General features: G+C 41.1%; 1 protein-coding gene across 3 annotated transcripts in view; it reads left to right on the plus strand.

The window, feature by feature from the left end:
* The window catches only part of GLI3 (GLI family zinc finger 3), a 376,015-nt gene that overhangs the window by 114,771 nt on the left and 238,015 nt on the right, over positions 1–23,229 (plus strand). The gene's annotated exons all lie outside the window — the stretch shown is intronic.

Consider the following 23,229-nt stretch of genomic DNA (forward strand, 5'->3'; position numbering starts at 1 on the left):
TAGAGAAGGAGGAAAGGAAAGAGAGAGAGAGAGAGAGAGAGAGAGAGAGAGAGAGAGAGAGGAACATAGATCTATTCCTATATGTGTCCTGACCGGGGATTGAACTGGCAACCTCTGCACTTCAGGACAATGCTCTAACCAACTGAGCTATCTGGCCAGGACAGCAATTCCCATTTTTAGTGAATTGCTGCTTAATTGTTTAGGAGGAACAAACCTCTTTCAATAGTCAGTGCTAAATTCCTTACTCCGGAAGATTTTTCTACATGTACTTTCTTTACTAACCACTATGCCAGAAATAGTACAAGTTTCCTTTTGCAGCACTAATAGAGTTTAAGAAATCAACTAGGACTTTGAAAACAGATACACAATGGTTTACTCTAATGGCAAAATATAAAGAAAAATGTTATGTGTTGAGTTTATTTCTGGCCTGTTTCTAGTTAAAAAAAATATAATTTGGTTGTGGAGTAATGTATTGAAGTCTCAGAGCTTGGGGCTCTTGATAACAGATTTATCACCTTGCCAGGATACAGACTTGCCATTTAACCTTCCCGACTCCAACTCCAGATGATGTACTGAGCCCCAGAGTGTTGGAGCTGGTTCTCGTTTCCCTTTTTCCACATCATTCAGAAATTTTAGTGTTTTAAGGCAAAAAGGTCATTAGCCAGATGACTGATTATTGAGGAGAGCTGATTAGTGCATGTTTTCTTGCTCAAGAAAGTGCCCAGGATAAAAGCTAATTCCCTCTCTTCATTAGTGGGCTTGCAGCAGAGGGGGATGGTCCCTCATCGGGGTGCAGATCAAAGGGTCTTGCACACCCCAAAGTCTCAGTCACTGCCCTCTCTAATGTGTTGTTGGTAAAGGTGGCAGCTACATTTTTCTTTAATAGGAGAGATAATATTTTTAAAAAGTGGTCAGAAGTGTGAAGAAAAGGTTTTATGAATTCTTAAAAAGTCTATAACTTCTCTGTTTAGAAAGTGCTCCTCAATGCTGTTGCTGCAGTTGCTACTTTCACAGCCGCAGAAACGAGGAAAAGGTGTACTGTCCTTCCCTCATTAAAGGGCGTTTCCTTCTGCTTTATTTTAGGAATGAGAGTTTACAATAGTGTTGGTTGGGTTTTTCTCTGAGCACATTTCTGTTTTCTACATTTTCACATTTTTCTACATTTTCTGTATTTTTATTTATGGATTTCTATTAGAGATCATGCAGAAAATATGAGGGAATCTATATACTTTCTACCTATATTGATTTCCCTGTTACTGCACTTACTTAAAAAAAAATTAAGTCTAGATTATGAGCCATAAGCTCCTTGCATTGTTTTTGTCTTTGTGTGAACAAAACTTTTCCCATCATATATTTATGTTTTGTTTTCTATTCCAGATGCCCACTAATTAGTGAGGTATTAATTGGTCAGTTCAGCTGAGAGTACTTCTCTCTTGGTTGATGGAAGTAGGCAGATGACCTTTAGCTTTTGCTGCACCATTCAACTTGCAACTTGCTCTTGATCCATTTGTTTTAACAGTTTGCCTATTGAAACCTCTCCCCATCATTTGGGGGTCCAGGGTCTCTTTGCATACTAGGGACTCTCATCACCTCTCAGTGGTTTGTGTGTGGGTCCCACCTCCTGGGCTTCTGGTTGCAATATTAACTAGCTTTGGGCACTGGAGAGCTCTTAGTGGGGCTTGGAAGCCATCACTTTGTTTAGAGGGTATAGCACCATAGGAGGGCATAGTTGGTTAGCTTTTCCTACACTACTGTTTAAATCACTATTAAAATTACATAATAATTTACAATCTGTGTAAGTTGTCTGCCACCAAATGGCACATGTAATTTTGACCCACCATTCCAACATACTCTCAAAACTGGTTATAAGTTCATGTTATAATTACATCTATAATATGGACAGGGAGTCCTAGAGATTAAAGAGATTGGCTTAGTACTCAAGGGATTTGAGTTTAAGTTCCAGCTTTGCCACTTACTGGCTGTGTGACCTTGGCCAAGTGTGCTGACCCCTTTAAGAATAATTTCCTAACTGTTGAATGAGGGTGATATATGACTGCCTGGCCCATGATAATTAAGTGATCCAGTGCAAGTGAAGTATTTAAGAAAATCTCTGGCTCATGGTGAGTGCCTCAAAAGTATTATGGTAGTTGTTGTCCTCTGACTCCCCTTATTTCTCCTCCTAATCCAATCCCCCCCTTCCTTCTCTTCCATCATCATCTTCATCTGAATGTGATGAGCTCATTCTCCAAACCAAGGTATATTTGTTAGTGCTGTATTTGTGTTTGGTTCAGGGTAGACTGGCTTTTCTCTGCCAGACTCGTTCACCTGCCTCCCTGAGGTCAGCATCCCCGATACACACAGATTAGAGGTGGAGTTGTTTGTTTATAAATCTTAGGAAAAGGGTTGATGTGGTCAGAACTCTGCTCTGTGGCCTTCTGACCATTTCTCTTTCTCATGGAACCTTAGTGGATTGATTCTAATCTTTTTTTAGATGAGAAAAGGGGTGATGTGCCCCAACCGGGATCCACGTGGCAATCCCACCTAGAGCCAATGTTCAAGTACTGAGCTATTTTAGTGGCTAAGGCTTATGTGCTCCAATGGAGCTATCCTCAGTGCCTGGGGGCCTTGCTCTAACCAGTTGAGCTGCTGGCTGTGGGAGAGGAAGAGGGAGAGAGGGGAGAGGGAGGGAAGAGAAGCAGATGGTTGCTTCTCCTGTGTGCCCTGACCAGGAATAGAACCTGGGACACCCATACACCAGGCCGATGTTCTATCCACTGAGCCACTGGCCAGGGCCTGATTATAATATCTTCTTATTTTTTTAAATAAAGAGATTTTTAAAGTTTTTAAATGAGTTTGAGAAATTTTAACATTTTAAATTTTTGACAGGATGTGTTTTATATAACCAATACAGACTTAATACATGTGGAAAATGAAAGGTACAATATTATTTATTTATATTAAATGATTTAAAGATGTCCTAAGCTGAGTCTCATAGAGTCAGATAGGATACTACTTTACTTTTTCTAGCACCTTTTACTAGTATAGAGTATATTTTATGTACTTTATGGTAAAATCTGTTAGATTTTTATCTGGATTGAATTGTCCAAGTAAAACTAATGAGCAATTTGATGCTGAAGTTGATGCATCTTTTTTGAAATTTTTGGTGTATGCGAGAAGCACCATCTTTTAAAAATAAGATGTAAAAGTTTGATCATGTTTCTTTATCTTGTTCTAGTCCTGGACATTGTCAGTCACGCAGGTTCATGGCAGACCCTTAGCAGCTCAAAAGCAGCTTGTCAGGCCGTTTCCTTTTCTCCTGAGTCTTGTGCCAGCTTCTCTAGGCTGTGGGGAGAAAGGACTCTTCTCACACAGGGTAGCTGAGTCTCTGAGCACTCACAATCATTCCTTCATTTCTTTGTGGTTGGAAAATGCAGACTTTCCAAGATGCCTAATTTGTGCTTCTATATATACTAACTTTGTATTTCTAACGTGTGGGCAGGCATTTTATAAGACCGGAAAAAGGAAAATAATTTTTTTCCCTCAGAAGGACATCGGTAAAATTTTTATTGCACAAGACTTAATTATACTTGGGTATGCAATATTGCATCTTCACAAATTGCACTTAGGCAGGACTCAAAGTATTTTAGGTTTTGTGGGTTTGACTTAAAAGAAAACAGAAAATCTAGGGATAGTGGTTACTACTCCTAACATTTGCAACATATGTTTGGAATAAGATCCTCGTGGAGGCATTGGGGGTTATGCTCTCATGAAGGGAGCTGTAGATGGGCTGTATATCAAGGCTAGAAAGTAGATGTTCAGGCTTCATGGCCCAGACATGGTGTGGTGCTGACGGGTTTGCTGCTGCAAGATTACTAGTGCTAGTGCTTGATGATTGGGGAGAGTATGGGAGAGGGCCAGATTTAAGGACCTGGCCTACTTGTATTGGAGTCAGGGTAAGGGCCTTCTCTTCTGCCCAAGGACCTCTCAGCAGTTTATTCTGCTCCTGTTCCATCTGTAGGCAGATAGTTCAAACTACCAGCATTCCCTGCTTTCACTTACTGCCATGCATTTATTCTTTTATAAATGGCAAGCAGGTAACATAATATTTAAAGCATTCCTGTTCCCTAGGCAACACTTAAGTTTTAGTCTGTTCCTTGTTACAGGAAATTTGTGTCATTGTCTTTTGTCTTAGTCTTACTGTGAAGAGTTGAGTTTTCTAACTGTCCCTGCAGGAGTCTTTGTGGGGAGTTTCTTGGATTCAGTAGTTATGTTCTATAAGTTCCCTGCTGGTTTTGTTAAAGGGGGAAGAAAGATGCTCTCTTTTCTAAAATTTCAGGTCTCTTTTACAGTTTTATAGTTTTGTGAAGACTGCTTTCCCTCTGCCCCAAGCAGTAATTCCTTCTGGAAAATATGATTCATTCTTCCATGTCAGTGCTGTGATTGAAAACATACCACTGGTATTCCTTCTGTTTCCTAGCTCAGATGACTGAACTATTAGTTGCTAATTAGTAAAACCTGAGGAAGTAGCTTAAAGAAAAGAAACTGAATTTTTAATTGCTTGCATTTATTTTCTGTGGAAAGCTGATGTGTTGAGCCTACTTGCATTCTTGTGCGCTTAAAAAATTCGTGTAAGAGTTTTTCCTACCTGTCTGTCTTTATATTAGGTGACATTCTACACTCCTTAGAAATACGTCTTCTAAGTGAATGGGAGAGAAGATGTGTATTTTACATATTTAATAGGTACACCTGCTCACATTTCTCTTACTGTCGGAGTGGCACATAGAGACAGAGACAAAAATGCCTACAAGGCACAAGCTAAGTGAACAGTTTGGTGTTGAGCAGACTGCAGAGGCTGACAGCTCCTGGAACACACAGCTCCATCTTCAGCCAGGTTAGCTCTACCTTTTGAAGAATAGCTGATGATCCCTTCAGGAGTGTTTTTGGCTTTTCTCTTACTTCCCTTGAAAAAGTAAGCTGTTGAACCTGAAAGACTGATGCTGGGTCATACTCTGGGGGCTCTGCTAGGTATCTTGCTTCCTTAGATGTTAGTCTTGGCTGTAGGGGGAACTGAAGAGGGAAATGCAGACAAGTCTACGAACCTTTGCAAAACTGTCATTTGTGAGCTTAAGAATAGCTCCATGCTTATTTTTGTCTTTCTCTTAGAAATTCGATATAATAATCCAAGCTTTCTTTCAACAACCTTGAGGTAATGTTTGAAGACTAGGAACTAGGAGCCACTTCCACAGATTTTTTTAAAGAGCCATACTGTAAGGTAACTGCTGAAAGTAATAGAAATTTAGGGACAATTCTTTTTTTTTTTTTTTTTAATATTTTATTTATTGATTTTTGGAGAGAGGGGAGAGAGAGAGAAAGAGAGAGAGAGAGAGAGAGAGAGAGAGAGAAAGGGGAGGAGCAGGAAGCATCAACTCCCATATGTGCCTTGACCAGGCAAGCCCAGGGTTTCAAACCGGCAACCTCAGTGTTCCAGGTTGACGCTTTATCCCACTGCGCCACCACAGGTCAGGCTAGGGACAATTCTTAAAGTTCCAATTGACTCTTGCCAGTAAATGAATGTTGACTACTCCTGAGCCTAATTTGACTGTGATTCTTCTGTGTGTGTATGTGTGTGTGTGTGTGTGTGTGTGATTGTGATTCTTCATATTGATTTTGGAAAATAGCAAGTGAAACTAGGAACCAAGGGTGGAAAAAGCACTGTGGCATTTGGAAAAATTGGTTATTGATCTTATCTACTGAATTTTGGGGATATACAGTATTTCAAGAGGAGGCCAGGGAGAAGCTTGAAGGCCACTTAGGAGAAATAGAAAGGAAAAGCTAAGGGAGACCATGTTCTAGAGAAAGTAGTCAGTCAGCCTGTTGGCACGCTGGCCCAGTCTTCTCTCCCACTGCTGCTCAGGGCAGTGCTCCCTGCAGACCACTTCGCTCCCTCTGACCGGCTGCTCTGGCTGCCTGCTGATGCTGCTGTTCTTTCTACAGTAGCTCTTTGCTTTCCGCCTCACCTTCAGATCCTACTTATTCTTCAAGACCTATCTTAAGACTACTCCCTTTGAAAGTTTTAAGTTCCATCTTACAAGGATATTTTCCTACCCTGGCACCAAGTAGATTTGTAATTCTCACCTTTAAACATGTCATAGGTACGTCCTTGGGTTGTCTGTGGCTGTTTATCTCTAGATGGTTAAAGAAAGAAATCCACACACCACAGGTGTCACTTGTGCTAGTAGCCTGTAAGACTAAACCTGTATTTAATGTCTGATGTAAGTACAGTTTCAGCCTCTCCCAAAAACATTATCTTAATTAACTAGTATGGAACATTCTGGTCAAGTAATCTGTTTGGTGGACCCACTCAGTGCATCGTAGAAAGAAGATGTGGTCTGCATGATAAAGACCTCCCTCTCTCTTCACCCAAAGAAAAGGTGTTCTGCACCCCAAATTGTCCTTTCCTTTCTTTTTTCTTTCACTAATCGTGCCTCTTCTTCTTCCTATAAAATTCTTCCATTTGGTACAACTCCTTGAAGTACTCTTTTAGTTTCTAGATGGGATGCTGCCCAATTTATGAATTGCTGGATAAAGCCAATTAAATCTTCAAATATGTTCAGTTAAATTTTGCTTTTTAACAGAATAATGTTGTAGTCCAGGGGTAGTACTAAACTCTTATATCTACCAGAATTTCTAGGGCAGGGCAAAGATGGTTCATTAATGCCACCTTAGCACAGGCAAGGGGAGGCTGTTCAGTTGCTTGACCTCAGTCACACTGGAGATGAAGTTTGAACAGAGCCTGCTGGTCAGAGGTGGCTACTTTGCATCTGAAGAGGTGGATGCTTGTGTGCAGCCTGTTATCCAAACTGTTACCCAGTCCTTTTTAAAGGTAGGCAGTGTTTGAAGTATTTATGACACAATTATACACCTATAAATTATACATTTTTTGTTCAGTTGAATTTATTGTGGTAACAGTGGTTAACATGATCACACAGGTTTCAGGTGCCCAATTCTACAACACATCTCTGTACACTATATTGTGTGTTCACCATCCCAAGTCAAGTCATCCATCAACATTTATCCCCCCTAAACCCTACTCCACATTTTGAAACATCAAAATTATTTGTTCCACATACAAAAATGCACACTTAACACTTCTAGGATTCTTACACGGGGTGGACTGTGTTACTTTGGAATAAGTCATCACTTGACTCACAGATTTTAATGAGGACCCTCATTTACAATATCCTGGGGTACACAGGAGAGCCACCTCTCTCATGTTGGGACACCCATCTAAAACTGAACAGGTAGATATTTTTCCTGTAGTTAACATGAGCATTTATTTCTTTCCTCTTTCCCACATTTCAGTGATTTATCTTATCTTCAATAACCTCTAGGCAATTTATGATTTTGGTAACACCTTTCCAACCTGTTAGTGCCCGAGCATGCATATGCACAGGAGACCTCATAGTCAAATTGGTGTGGGGTCATGAAGTTAGTTGTTTAAGTATTCCATGTAATTCTTTTCCTTTTATAATTTGGCACCCACTCAGTGCAAGTCATAACTTTTTTAGTTGCTTATAGTTTCTTTATTTCCCTCCCACCCCCTCCTTTTCTTCCTTCCTTACTTTGTGGAATAAGCCACAAGAAACACAGCAACTCCTGCTGTTTCATAATCATTTGCTAATAGCTTTCCATCCCTTTTTTTTTTTTTTTTAATTTTTTTATTCATTTTAGAAAGGAGAGAGAAAGAGAAGGGGGGAGGAGCAGGAAGCATCAACTCCCATATGTGCCTTGACCAGGCAAGCCCAGGGTTTTGAACCGGTGACCTCAGCACTTCCAGGTCGACGCTTTATCCACTGCACCACCACAGGTCACCATCCCATTTTCAAACAGAGGCAACATTATCCCTGGCTCATCCTCCTTTTTCTTGCATAATTAAAGAATAGTACCTGTTGTCTCTTTTTGTGACAGAGAGAAGGACAATTAGGGACAGACAGGAAGGGAGATGGATGAGAAGCATCAGTTCTTCGTTGCACACCTTAGTTGTTCAGTGATTGCTTTCTCATATGTGCCTTGATCAGGGGGCTACAGCAGACCGAGTGACCCCTTGTTCAAGCCAGTGACCTTGGACTCAAGCCAGTGAACCTTGCTCAAACCAGATGAGCCCATGCTCAAGCCGGCGGCCTCAGGGTTTTGAACCTGGTTTCTCAGCGTCCTAGTTTGATGTTCTGGTCAGGCCACTGCCTGGTCAGGCTGATGTCTCTTTTTTAAAAAATTAATTTTAACTTACTGTGTTAACAAGGATTCAAGCATCCCATTGAATACGACACCCTCCCCTGCCTCCCTCATATCCATATATATACTCCCCTCGCCCCCCTCCCCACAATTCCTACTCCCCTTCCCTCTGGGACCTGCCATCCTGCTATCTGTATCTCTGTGTTATGTATATATAATTTCATTAATCCCTTCACCCTTTCTGATTCCATCCCTTCATTCCCCTACACTCTGATTGCTGTTGCTCTGGTCCCTGTGACCCCATCTCTACCTTTATGCTGTTACTAGTTCACCATGTTCATTAGATTCCATATATAAATGAGATCATATGATATTTGTCTTTCTATGCCTGGCTTATTTCACTCAGCATAATAATCTCCAGGTCCATCCATGCCATTGCAAAAGGTAAGATTTTGTCTTTTTCATGGCTTCATAGTATTCCATTGTGTATATGTACCACAGCTTTTTAATCCACTCATCCACTGACGGACACTTGGGCTGTTGCCAGATCTTGACTATTGTAAACAATGCTGCAATAAACATGGGGGTGCATATCTTCTTTTGAGTCAGTGATTTGGTATTCTTAGGATATCTTCCTAATAGTGGGATAGCTGGGTAAAAAGGCAGCTGCATTTTTAATTTTTTGAGGAAATGCTATACTGTTTTCCACAGTGGCTGCACAAGTCTGCATTCCCACCAGCAGTGTAGGAGGGTTCCCTTTTCTCCACACTCTCACCAGCACTTATTATGTGTTGATTTGTTAATGAGCACCATTCTGACTGGTGTAAAGTAATATCTCATTGTGGTTTTAATTTGCATTTCTCTGATGATTAATGATGTTGAACATTTTTTCATATGTTTATTGGCCATCTGTATGCCCTCTTTTTTTTCTTTTTTTTTTTTTTTTTTTTTTTGTATTTTTCTGAAGTTGGAAATGGGGAGGCATTCAGACAGACTCCCACATGTGCCTGACCGGGATCCACCTGGCATGCCCACCAGGGGGTGATGCTCTGTTGCAACCACGGCCATTCTAGCACCTGAGGCAGAGGCCATAGAGCCATCCTCAGTGCCCAGGTGAACCTTGCTCCAATGGAGCCTTGGCTGCGGGAGGGGAAGAGAGAGACAGACAAGAAGGAGAGGGGGAGGGTTGGAGAAGCAGATGGGCGCTTCTCCTGTGTGTCCTGGCCGGGAATCGAACCCGGGACTCCTGCACGCCAGGCCGATGCTCTACCACTGAGCCAATCAGCCAGGGCAAGGTATTCTGTATGCCCTCTTTGGAGAAGTGTCTATTCAGTTCTTTTGCCCATTTTTTAATTGGATTGTTTACCTTCCTGGTGTTGAGTTTTAGAAGTTCTTTATAAATTTTTGTTATAACCCCTTATCAGACATATTGGTGAATATGTTCTCCCATTCTGTGGGTTGGCTTTTTATTTTGTTCATGGTGTCTTTTGCTGTGCAAAAGCTTTTTAGTTTCATATAGTCCCATTTGTTTATCCTGTCCTTTATTTCACTTGTGTGTGGAGATAAATCAGCAAAAATAATACTGCTACCAGAGATATCAGTGAGTTTAGTGCCTGTTTTCTTCCTACATGTTTATGGTTTCACGACTTACATTTAAGTCTTTTATCCACTTTAAGTTATTTTTGTTAATGGTATAAATTGGTAGTCTAGTTTCATTTTTTTTTTGCATGTACCTGTCCAATTTTCCCACCACCATTTATTAAAGAAACTGTCTTTACTCCATTTTATGTTTTTACCTTCCTTGTCAAATATCAATTGACTATAAAGGCCTGGGTATTTCTGGATTCTCTGTTCTGTTGATCTTATGCCAGTACCAAGCTGTTTTGATTATAATGGAATTGTAGTATAACTTCATATCAGGAAGTGTGATACCACCCACTTTATACTTCTTTTTTCAAGATTGCTGAGGCTATTTGTGTTCTTTTTTAGTTCCATATAAATTTTTGGAATATTTGTTCTATATCTTTGAAATATGCCATTGGTATTTTAATAGGAATTTCACTGAATTTATAGATTGCTTTGGGTAATATAGACATTTTAATGATGTTTATTCTTCCTATTCATCAACATAGTATATGCTTCCACTTGTTTGTATCTTCCTTGATTTTTTTCCCCAATCTTTTATAATTTTTTGAGTACAAGTCTTTTACTTCCTTGGTTAAATTTACTCCTAGGTACTTTATTTTATTTGTTGCAATGGTGAACGGGATTGTTTCCTTAATTTCTCTTTCAGACAGTTTGTTGTTGTTGTATAAAAATGCCACTGATTTCTGCATATTAATTTTATATCCTGCCACCTTCTCAAATTCATTTATCAGGTCTAGTAGTTTTTTGACTAATACTTTAGGGTTTTCTATGTATAGTATCATGTCATCAGCAAATAATGATAGTTTTACTTCTTTTCTAATTTGGGTGCCTTTTATTTCTTCTTGTCTGATTGCTGTGGCTAGGACTTCCAAAACTATGTTGAATATGAGTGGTATAAGGGGGCACCCCTGCCTTGTTCCGGATCTTAAGGGGATTGTTTTTAAAATTTTCCCATTGAGTATGATGTTGGCTGTGGGTTTGTCATAGATGGCCTTTAACATGTTGATGTAGGTTCCCTGTATTCCCACTTTGCTGAGAGGTTTGATCATAAATAGGTGCTGAATTTTATCAAATGCTTTTTCTGCATCTATTGATATAATCATGTGATTTTTATCCTTCCTTTAGTTTATGTGATGAATCACATTGATTAATTTGCAAATATTATACCAGCCTTGCCTCCCCAGAATAAATCCTACTGGATCATGATGTATGATTTTTTTCATTTATTGCTGGATCCGGTTTGCTAATGTTTTGTTGAGAATTTTAGCATCTAAGTTCATCAGGGATATTGGCCTATAGTTATCTTTCTGTGTAGTGTCTTTACCTGGTTTTGGAATGAGGATCATGCTTGGCTCATAAAAGGAGCTTGGAAGTCTTCCCTCCTTTTGAATTTTTTGAAATAGCTTGGAAAATATAGGTGTTAGTTCTTATTTCAATATTTGGTAAAATTTGCCTCTGAAGCCATTTGGTCCAGGACTTTTGTTTGCTGGGAGTTTTTTTTTTTGGTAACTGTTTCTATTTCATTTGTTGTAAGTGGTCTGTTTAGGTTTTCTGATTCTGCCAGATTGAATTTTGGAAAATTATATTATGTTTCCATTTCCATTACATTATCCATTTCACCTATGTTGTCCAATTTTTGGCATACAGATCTTCATAGTATTTTCTTACAAACCTTTGTGTTTCTGAGGTGTTATTTCTCCACTTTAATTTCTAATTTTATTTATTTGAATTCTCTCTGTTTTTTTCTTGATGAGTCTGCTTAAAGGTTCATCAATCTTGTTTATCTTTTCAAAGAACCAGCTCTTGGTTTCATTGATCGTCTGTATTGTTTTTTTAGCCTCCATGTAATTTATTTCTGCTCTGCTCTTTATTATTTTCTTCCTTCTACTTCCTCTGGGCTTTATTTGTTGTTCTTTTTCTAGCTCTTTTAGATGCAGGGTTAAGTTGTTTATTTGAGCTTTTTCTTGCTTCTTAACATATGCCTGTAATGCTATGAACTTCCCTCTCAGGGCTGCTTTTGCTGTGTTCCATAAATTTTGAGTTGTTGTATGTTCATTTTCATTTGTTTCAAGGAAATTTTAAATTTCTTCCTTGATCTCGTTGTTAAGACATTTGTTATTTAATATTCTATTTAGCCTCCAAGTATTTGAATGTTTTTCAATTTTTCTATTGTAGTTGACTTCCAGTTTCATGCCATTGTGATAAGAGAAGATGCTTGATATAATTTCAGTCTTTTAAAATTTATTGAGACTCGTTTTGTGTCGTAACATGCGGTCTCTTCTAGAGAATATACCATGAGGACTTGAGTATACATTTTGCTGCTTCGGGTGAAAGGTTCTGAAGATATCTATTAAATCCAGTTGATCTAGTGTGTCATTTAAGGCTGCTGTTTCTTTGTTAATTTTCTGTCTGGAGGATCTATTCATTGATGTTAATGGGTTATTAAAATCTACAATAGTATTGCTGTTGATCTTGCCCTTTATGTCCGTCAGAATCTGCTTTATATATTTAGGTGCTCCTATATTAGGTGCATATATATTAATAACGGTTATATCCTCCTGTTGCATTGCTCCCTTTATCATTATGTAGTGACCTTCTTTATCCCTTACTATAGCCTTTGTTTTAAAGTCTGTTTTGTCACATACAAGTATTGCTACCCTAGCTTTTTTTTCATTTCCATTTGTGTGAAATACTTTTTTCCATGCCTTAACTTTCAGCCTATGTGTATCTTTTGTTCTGAGGTGGGTCTCTTGTAGACAGCATATGTACGGGTCCTGTTTTTTTATGCATGTAGCTACCCTATCTTTTGATTGGAGCATTTAAACCATTTATATTTAATGTTATTATTGCCATTTTATTTTTTAAATTTACAATGCTATTTCTCTAGATTTTTTTTTTTGCTCTTTTTATAGCCAGCTCCTTAAGATTTCTTGCAGTTTGTAATGAATTCCTTGAGTTTTTTGTTCTGTTTTTTGTCTGGCAAACCTTTTATTTCTCCTTAAATTTTAAATGATAGCTTTGCTGGATAAAGAAGTCTTGGTTGTAGGTTCTTGTTTTTCATCAGTTTGAATATTTCTTGCCATTCCTTTCTGTCCTCAAGAGTTTCTGTTGAGAAGTCAGATGTCATCCTTATGGGGGCCCCTCTGTAGGTAATTAACTGCTCTGCTCTTGCAGCTTTTAGTTTTCTTTCTTTTCCTCTTAACTTTGGCACTTTAATTATGATGTATCTTGGTGTAGGCCTCCTTGGCTTCCTCTTTAATGGGACTTTCTATGTTTTTAATCTTGTGTGACTTTTTCCTTCATCAATTTAGGGAAGTTTTCAGCTACGATTTCTTCAAACAGGTTCTTTTTTCCTTGTTCATTCTCTTCTCCTTCTGGAACTTCTATAATTAGGATGTTGTTTCTCCTCATGTTGTCACAGAGATCTCTTTGAGTTTCCTCAGACATTTTGAGCCTCTTGTCTTTTTGCTGCTCTGTTTCTGTACTTTCATTTATCTTGTCCTCTAAATCACTGATTCGATCCTCTGCTTCATCCAGCCTGCTGTTAATTCCTTCTAGTGCAGTCTTCTTTTCTGATATTGTATTTATTATTTCTGACTGGTTCTTTTTTTATTTCAAGTCCTTTTTGATGCTTGCTATCTCTTTATTTAGGTGCTCATTGTGTCCATCCATTGTTGCTCTAAGATCCTTGAGCATCCTAACAATTATTGTTTTAAATTCTGCATCTGGTAGTTTGGTTACTTCTATCTCATTCAGTTCTTTTTCTGTGGATTTCTCTTGTTGATTCATTTGGGTCACATTTCTTTTCTACCTATTTTGTCTGTGTTTAGGCTCCTCCTTTGGGCATGCTGCTTGTGTAGTTAGCTGAGTCTAGGGTTGGTGCTGTCTGCCACCAACTAGCAGTTGTGTTGGTTCTAGATCTTCTTAGATTGGCATCAGCTGTTGTTTGTAATCTGCTATGGGCTACTTGTCTGCAGCTACTGCTCTTGTTGCTGGTTATGTCTGTGGTTTCTGTGCCGGGATAGTGTGGGGGGGGCCAACCTGTATATATGTATGAGCTTCCTCCTTCTTAGAGCTGACAGCAGCTCTGTGAAAGCTCCAGTCTCTGTAAGATTTACCTCCACTTTTCAGCAGCTTCAACTCCTCTTGCAGCTCTTTCCAGAGTCTTCTGTAGTGTGGGCCCAGACTGTCTTCACCCAACCAATCTCTCTACAGGTTGGAAGCTTGTTGGGTTAGGTCAGCTGAGGTTGGGAATATAAGTTTAGTGGGACCCTCTGCTTCAGGAGTTTTTTGGGCAGTAGCTCAGTTCAGGAGTTGTGGCCCCTACTGCAGAGCCTAATCCCTCAGTCTGCTGGATACTCAAATTTTATTTCTCTCCAAGGCAAACAGCAGGTTCAGATTGAGTGGCCCCAGCAGCCCCTCTACAGAAGTTCTTACAGCTGATGAAACCCTGGTCTCGGGGAGGAAGACTGAGAGATTCCACTCCTGGGTCTGACTGTGCCTCCCCAGAAAGTGGCTACGCCGCTCGACCAGATCAAATAATAGGCTCACAGGGACCCACACTTTGTGTGTCCATGCTCCAATCCTCTCTCCTTTCACTCTTTGGTGTTTATCCCAGCAGAGTAGGATATCCAGCATCCAAGCTAGCTGACTGTGTAGCTCCACTTTATCGAATGCATATGAGGTGCTGATTGCAGAGAGCAGAACTCACCTCAGCTGGGCAAGGTGTGAGGAGACCTTCATTTGGATACCACTCTAGCAAAGGTTATTAGGTCCTGAATTGATGCTCTCTGCAGCTGGCCACTGGACGTGCTATCCCTGTGCCTCCCTGGCAGAAAACTGGCACAGACCAGTGGGAGACAGTACCTGTGTCTGGCCCTCAGCAACCTTTTTGGAGCTACAAGCAATCCAGAGTTTGTGGCTTCCTCTGCTGGGCCCAGGTGCACATGGAAATACCAGCTGTACAGCTAGGCTTGCTTTTACTCACACTGGGTTTGGGGAAAAGTCCGCTTAAAAGGCCAAGGTCCCCTGAGTCCTTCCTTCTGCAGCAATTGTTTCTAGAATCTAGAGCCTGCAGCAATTCAGGGATTAGGAATGGTGGTCTGTGTGGCTCCACCCTTTGGCCCCAGGTTTCAGTCTATCCAGAGGTTTTTCACAGACCTCAGTAGGGTGTGGCATCTGAGACCCAGAGGTGTGGCCTGCCCGCCCACAGTTTCAACTGAGTCTCCTGTGAGGTGGAAGCACCATTCATAGATTTGGGAGAGTATGGGGGTGTAGACTCACCCTCAGCACCAGAAGGCTGAGTCACTGAAGGGGCCCCTGCTTCCTGGCCTCTCAAAACTGCCTTTTTCCTTGACTGGAGCAGGGGAGACTCAGGAAGGCAGAGCAGTTGCTTTTCCCTAGGTTGATGCCACTCCGAGGGGATGCTCTGCTCAAGAAAGATGGTGACTGCAGTACTGGAGAGTGACTCAGCTCAGGAGTTAGGGTGGCCGTCCCCCTGGGCCTCCAGCTTTCAGGCTGATGTCTCTTGAAAGCTGCGTCTCCTGCCTTGTTGAGCTTTCTTGATCTGTATCTATAAATTTTTGCCATATAGTCATCTTAGTAGGTGGGCTACATTTCTTCTCTTTGTGTCTTTAACAGTTTTGTTTAATGTAGGGTAATTGATCTAGCATTTTATTGCTCCATTCTTCAGTTTCTGATAGAATTTGGATTGTTCAGCACTCTTAAAGATGTGTTCAACTTCCTCAATCCTGGTAGCTTTTACAGGTCTCTAGGGTGTCTGCTCTAGTGAATTGTTCTTAATCTTCCTGATGTCTTTGCTCCTTTTGGGGTTGGGGAAGACAGACTTTTTATTAATGTGGATTTTTGATGAGTTTCTACTAAAGCCATCGGAAATACGTATTTTATTTAAAAATGTATTGTGTAATAAATATGTATTTTCTAATGGCTTTAGGCGACCCCTGTGTTTTGGTCGTTCGACCCCTGCCGGGGTCGTGACCCTCAGGTTGAGAACCACTGGTCTAGAAGGCTTCCTGGAGGAAGTGACTCTTGGGCAGAGAGATAGAAAGGAATGTTTGCAAGGCTGCAGCCAAAGGAAAACCTGATACCTGTTAGGACCTTAGAGGTCTCTGGTTGGAGGACAGAGCACAGGGAAGGGAGTAGTAGCACAAAGCAGGATTCTTTTCATAGAGTGAGGCCAGACTGTTTCAGGGGAGTCGATCATCCTCTGCAGCACTCTTGAGTGATCCCCAACATTTGTTCCATGGCTTTTGAATATTTAAACAGATCTTTGGGTAGCTTTTTTTCCCGGTACTGACTAGAGTATGTTTGTCACAGTTTAATTCACCTCCTCATTCAGATTCGCTAGCCTGATTCCTGCCCCACATTTGGTCTGCACTTCCGCAGCTATGGGTCCTTCAAGTGTGGCTGCTTCCCCTAGGTAGCATGTCATATTCTCCCTTGAAGACAACACAGCCTATTTCTACTTGTTCTCACACTGCCAAGCTTTTCTGTATGAGATAACCCTGATAATCACAGTATCTTGATCTTTAAATACGAATCCCAAATATTGGGAAATAAATGTGGCCTAATTTGCAATGAATTAAGAGTGTTCTTGCCTAACCAGGCGGTGGCTCAGTGGATAGAGCATCAGATTAGGATGCAGAGCACCCCATTTCAAAACCCTGAGGTCACCAGTTGGAGTGTGGGCTCATCCAGCATGAGCATGGGCTTACCAGCTTGAGTCCGGGGTCGCTGGCTTGAACATGGGCTCATAGACATAATCCATGGTTGCTGGCTTAAGCCCAAAGGTTGATGGTTGTTGTCATTCGCTCTGCTGTGTAGCCTCCTGCCCCATCAAGGCAAATACGAAAAAGGAATAAACGAACAATTAAGGAGATGCAATGAAGAATTGATGTTTCTTTTTTCTTCTTTTTTTTCTTTTATTTTTTGTGACAGAGACAGAGAGAGAGACATATAGGCACAGACAGACAGGAAGGGAGAGAGATGAGAAGCATCAATTTTTTGTTCTGGCTTCTTAGTCTCCTTAGTTGTTAATTGATTGCTTTCTCATATGTGCCTTGACGGGCGGAGGAGAGGGAAGTGCAACACAGTGAGTGACTCCTTGCTCAAGCAGTGAGTGACCTTGGGCTCAAGCCAGTGACCATAGGGTCATGTCTATGATTCCATGCTCAAGCCAGCGACCCCGTGCTCAAGCTGGATACCTCAGGGTTTTGAACCTGGGTCCTCTGCATCCCAGTTCCATGCTCTATGTACTGCGCCACTGTCTGGTCAGGCATTTTCTTTTCTTTTCTTTTTTCTGAATTGATACTATTCATCTCTCTCCCTTCCTGTCTGTCTGTCCCTATCTGTCCCTCTCTCTGTCTATGTTACAAAAAAATAAAAAGTGTTCTTTATCATGACACATTTAAATTCCAAAATAGGACATTCACAATTTTAAAAACCTCAAGTTTTATTTTATTGGAAAACTCTCAAATACCCTAGAGAAATAAGGCTAGAGAAGTAAAGTGAGGTTGGTTATAGGGGCCAGAAATAACAAAGAGAAATTTAGCTGAGAAGGCCAGTAGCTTGTACCCTGGGGGGGGGGGGGAAGAGAATTAAGACTGCAGTGGTGGGATAAGTCTGCAACATGGGCTGGACAGTGAGTCTTGAGGCCGCTGGCGAAACACTCCCAGCCCCAGGAGGGATGTGTTCTCTGTGGGGGGCTGTACAGCTAATCAGCTGACATTGTGCAGGTCAGGGGAGGCTCCTCCAGGAAGCTGGGTGTTTACTTGTCCACTGGGGGGATAGTAATCTACATTTTGATTGTGCTCAGGACTCCTGAAAAGAATGAAAGGAGGTGCCTGTGTCCTGCTTCAGAGAGGATCTGGAATGTGCCTGTGGCTGGTGCTAGGAGACAAGACACCCTCTCCCTTTCTCCATGTGCTCCAGTGGAGTAAACTTGCTTTGGAGTAAACCAAAATCAGCAAGATTTTGAAATTTTCCCCCCATCCTTGTTTTTCCCCTTTAATTAAGCATTGGGATAGAATGTCATTGCTCCACTACTCATCCTGAGAGGTCAGTGTTTGCCAGGACCAGCCAGGTCCTTGTTCTTGTGGAGGACCCTCACCGAGCCCCTGGGCAGAGGTACCCATAGAGATGCTCATGAGACTCCACAGCTGGTGCCCTAAGCCTTTGAGAACAGGTGGAGTGCTGGGGGCTCAAGCACCTGAGGACTTTAGAGTGGGCAGGGTGGGGGCATGCCTTGCTCAAAGGAGTCTTTATCACTGACCCAAATGACAAAAGTGAACCATATGGGAAGGTATAAGGGGGAGCATTCCACTTAAGAGAGTGGAATTTTAGAGTTTTCTGTGATTCTGTCCAGGAGCAGACTAGTTTGATGGGCTGGTAAGGGGATGAGACGAGGCTGGGGGGAAACTTGTGGGCCAACGGAAAGCCAGTGGAGGGAATGTTAGTAGCTGTTTTGTATTTGAGGAATGTGACTGTGGCTGGTGAGTGGGGATTGTTATGAGAGGCAGAGTATAGAATGAGGGAGTTTATTCATCAGACTCCTGCTGTAGCCCAGGTACAAGATGGTTTCCCTCTCAGAAATTAGAGCCCTTTCCCTGTGCCAGTCACATGCTATGCCACTGGTTTTGCTCTTGAACCCATTAAATCCACACAACATCCTTATGAGAGATGTCTTGAATTTCCCAACTGACAGATGGGGAAACTGAGTTCCAGTAAAGCTAAGTGAATTGTGCATTCTTATATGGTTTAGAAATGGCTAAACCAGGTTTGAACCCACATAGTTTAGCTCCAGAGCTCAAATTCTTAAACCATGCCCCGGAATTTTTGGGACTTCAAAATGGCAATCCACATCTGTGCAGGGCCTGGCCCTGTGGGCAGTAGGTTAAGCTCTTTAGTGGGGAGCTTGGGAACTCTGCCAGAACCGGGTGTTGGTGTTCAGTGGTGATGACAAGGGATTGGGAACCTTTGGGAGGGCAGGCTGACTGCCTCTCAGGTCTGTAGACATTCATTAGTGGATACCAGCAGGGAGGGCTCTGTGCTTTGATGGAGGGGGGTGCTTGGTGCTACCTGTGCAGTTGCTATGCTCCAGGCAGTGCTACCCGGGAGGGAAGGAGAAACTACTTTTCAGTTGGTACTCTCCTAAGAATTGGAAGTTACCTGTGACTTAATTATGGGGAGGACTCTGGGTCCCCTCTGTGTTCCTCCGTTTTGTGAGGGTAAGTGTGTGGTGAAATAGTGACACCACAGGAAGTGGAGCATTTACCTTGTGCCAGGCACTAGGCTAATGACCTTATTACATGATCTCACTTGGCTTTTACACAAACCTATTTGGCATCTGAATTAACTGCTCTCACTGTGCCAATTTGAGTCTGGACTCCATGGCCAAGGTTTTGGTAGCATGTAAGGGAGCCGCTGCCCCCACACCCCATGGTAACGAACTTGCACATGTCACCAGGATAATACGGTATCTGGCTCCACCAAGGCCTAGTCTGGGGACAGTGGCCCCTCACCTGCCCCTCCATGTGATACATGGGGTGCAGACCACCGTGCTGCACCTAGAGGAGGGACTGGCAGGAAGAGGGCACCCCCTTTATTTATAAGTATACTTACAGTATTATTGTAGGGGTGAGTGAGGGAGGAAATACAAACAGGCCTTTCTGCCCAAAAACATCTTGGTAGCCTAATAACATGGGCAGGGAAGTTCTTAGTTTCTGGGTTTTGGTGTATCAGATAAACAAAGAATTTTTGGGAAAAGCAGTTAGGCATGATTAAGGGGCTAGAGAAATGATTTATCAAGAAAGATGAAAAAGATTGCATGCGTAAACAGAGACAGGGACAGTGCGGGCTAAAGAGACACATGGCAACTCTCACAAGTAGCTTGAGCAGTGATATTCAACTTTGGTGTGATAGAGAATTTTAGTTAGGGACACTGAACTCTTTTCCCCTAGGTTGTCAAATAAAATAATGGCAACAGCCAGCACAACAGTAGTGTGAAGGAATCAAAATTATCCCTATTTTTTTTAGGTCAGATCAACAAAAAATATAGTGTGTAGTTTTTGGTGTGCCACAGAATTGTAGTCGCTGATTTAAGGAAATAGACGCTAAGGAGGGACAAGACTAAGAAGACAGACAAGAAAAGAAGACAGTGGAGTCCCTTTCTCCCAGGGACCGGCCAGTAGGACTGGTGTTTGCTGTAGAGACTAGTGTGAGCTCTCAGACCTTGTCTGCATAACATGTTTCAGGAGGAGACTTGATCTAACCGGAGATGGAAGTGGGGTCTGGTTATAAAGGTACAGATTGTAACAAAGCTCCCACTGTATCAGGAAAATAAGAAAAGTAAAATCGAGGCTTTTAAGAGTCACTACAGTTCCCCTGAAATATTTATAACTAGAAGAGTCTGAAAGTTATGGAAAACTGTTACAGGGCGCTTAAAGCAGGCGGAGCGACTGCGGAGCAATTCTTTCTTAGATGTGTTTGTTGATTCCCTAACGCTGACTCAGTGCCAAACATAGGAGGAACAGAAAGCACGATCCTGGCTTTTGACATTACATTTGGAGAGTGACTGTGTGAAACCAAACGCAAGAACAATTAAGAAACCTATACACAGGCATGAAATAACTGGCTGAAAGGCCCAGCCTGGGGCTGGGGAGGGCAATTTCTGATTCCAAGGGGAGTTTTACAATAGAGATCTGACTCCATGGCAAATTTAAATCCAGTATCAAATATCTCTTTAAAAACATTTCCCTTCTTTCTTCCAAATTGCAAATTTCTGGACTCTAAGAAACTCACAATAATACATACACTAATGCTGCATTTTCTTTCTGCTTGATCCAGCCCAGCTGTTACTATGTGTCATGTCTGACTTTTCTTAATTTATGAGGAGTTCTGAACTGCAATCTGACTTTTGGGGGGGCTAATTTTACATTAATTGATCATGACCATTGCTAATATTTCAGTCAAGCACTTGAGGTCATTGCTGCCTCAGACCCTCCCAGTGCCCCCTGGTGGTGGTGCTTGAAGGCACTGTCCTAGCTCCTGTGAGGTGTGCAGTTAGGCTTGGTTAGTGCCAACTTTACTATGGCTGCTACCTGTTTGGTCAAACCTGGGCATTCTCAGCATATCTTGTCCAACATATAGCTCCTGCCTTTCACGTCTAACGACATGGTAAGTAGGTTCTCTGGGTTTTTATAGGCCTGCTCTCCCATATAAGGCAGGTGCAATGTTTGGCATTTTTGTGTGCTGTAGAGGTTGCTGAAAACGTTTCTCCTGTCTTCTCTGTCTGCTGAGGGTTCACAGTAACAAGGAGCCGAGTCTGGCACATGAAGCATTCAGGTGTAGATTTTGGTCATTCACATGTGATTTTTCTTAAACATGACTCCTTTTCATAGTTGTTTATTTGAACTTAATATATCGTATTGGTGGCCACATACTCTTACTGTCTGGGAGTACAGCTGCCAGACTGCCGCACTGGAATAGCTCAGTCATGATGAAGGCCCGTGGTCATCACTTAGCCTGTCTGCCACACAGAGGAAACGAATTTGGAGATCTATCTGCCTTACATTTTCGTTTTGGAAATCTCCTCCAATAGGATATTCTAAAACAGTCTTTCTTTTTGATAACACTGCAGCCTTTTTCCTTTGATGCCAGTCACCTACTATTAATTTTTATATTTTCCTGAAGTGTCTCTATAATGAGCCACCAGGTTAGCATAACTCTAAAGCATAGGGTTTTTTTCTGCTACTTTCTGTCATGAGGATTAAGATTCCAATTAGAAGCTCTGTTAAACAGAGCTTGATATTAGAATTGTGATTGGCCCTTTTTACAAGAGTCAAGATCCTACAGGGTGACAATGAGTGGAAATGTGAGCCCTCTTATGCGAATTCCTCCCTATGCAAGTGTGTGGAATGGACTCCTGGAGTTAGGGAGCTAGGTTTGGATTTAGACTGAGAAGCTTTGCAGGCTGTGTTGTGTGATTGAGTTTAGAATTACTGAACTTGCAGGAAATACTAATGATTGTGTGTCACTTTTTTACTTGTCCTTATTTAGCCAATATTTGAGACAAAGGTAAAATATTTACTTCAGAATACTTGCTTTATTTGAATGCCAGCCTAATTTTGCAAAGAGCCAAGGTAGACATGGAAACATTCTGAGAAGTTAGAACTCTGTTTTTTTCCATAGTCTGGCATAGGTAATATGGTTTTTTTGTTGTTGTTATTTGTGTTTTTAAAGAATTTAATTCTTTAAAGTTAATATTCCTAACATTTTTTTCTTCTAGAAATTGATATTGAAAGTGACCATTTTGTGTCCTGAAATTGTAGGCACCGAGGGTGGTAACAGTGGGACGTAGTGATAAGCAAAGAATTAAAGCAATTGATTCTTGGTAGGATGGTGAATAAAGATTGTTGTGTTCTTTTAGAGCTCATTTTTCTTAAACAACATTTTTGATCTCTTTTTAATCTCAGCTACATGCTTTATAAAGTCAACCTGTTCATGTTGGCTCGTCTCTGTCAAGTGATGTTATGTTTAGATGAATGATTAGAGCTCATGTTTCGAGGCAGCCATAATGGAATAAGTGAAGCTGAGAGCCTCCCATCCACAAGGAGTCCTGAAGGGCTCTGACTAGGACTCCAACCCAGAGTGACATTCCAAACCAGAAAACTGAGGCAGGTGCAGAGTTCTCTCCTTGAGACTCATTTGTAAAAACTGAACAGGAAAAACAGATTTGTAAAAACTAAACCTTTTATTTTTTAAATCCTATGTGGTGATTATTTGATTACTCCAATATTCATTTGTTATTTTCCTTTAAAAAGAACCAGAAAGAATCTTTGAAGTAATTTTCTTTATAATTTAATACTTTATTGTATTTTTACTAAAATTATGTGTATGAGTAACACTCATTTAAACAGTTCATAAAGTTACATAGGAATTAGGAAGGACAGCTAAAGTCACTCCATTCTTCCTGCTCCAGGCTCAGTCCCAAGGATAATAATTTTCACTTTTTTTTTTTTTTTTTTTGGTAGAAAGTTCAGAATGTGCTTATGTCTTTGTTTCCTGACATATCAATTTTAGATATTTTCATGTAGTACAGTTTATTGACTCTCTTATATAAGAGTTAAATCACATTGTGCCCCCTCCTCTTCCTTTTTTTATTGATACTATATTATGTGTTTAATGGTTATTTTTATAACTTTTAAGAATTTCTTACTTTTGATTTTCCAGTTCAAACAATGAGGATATTAGTTCACCTGCCACTCCCATCTTCTAGAGCCAGATTTTTCTGGTATAGTGTCAAAGTTGTTAGTATCTCCATGGTGTCTCACA

Source organism: Saccopteryx bilineata, chromosome 4 (assembly GCF_036850765.1).
Source record: "Saccopteryx bilineata isolate mSacBil1 chromosome 4, mSacBil1_pri_phased_curated, whole genome shotgun sequence".
NCBI classification, from domain to species: domain Eukaryota; kingdom Metazoa; phylum Chordata; class Mammalia; order Chiroptera; family Emballonuridae; genus Saccopteryx; species Saccopteryx bilineata.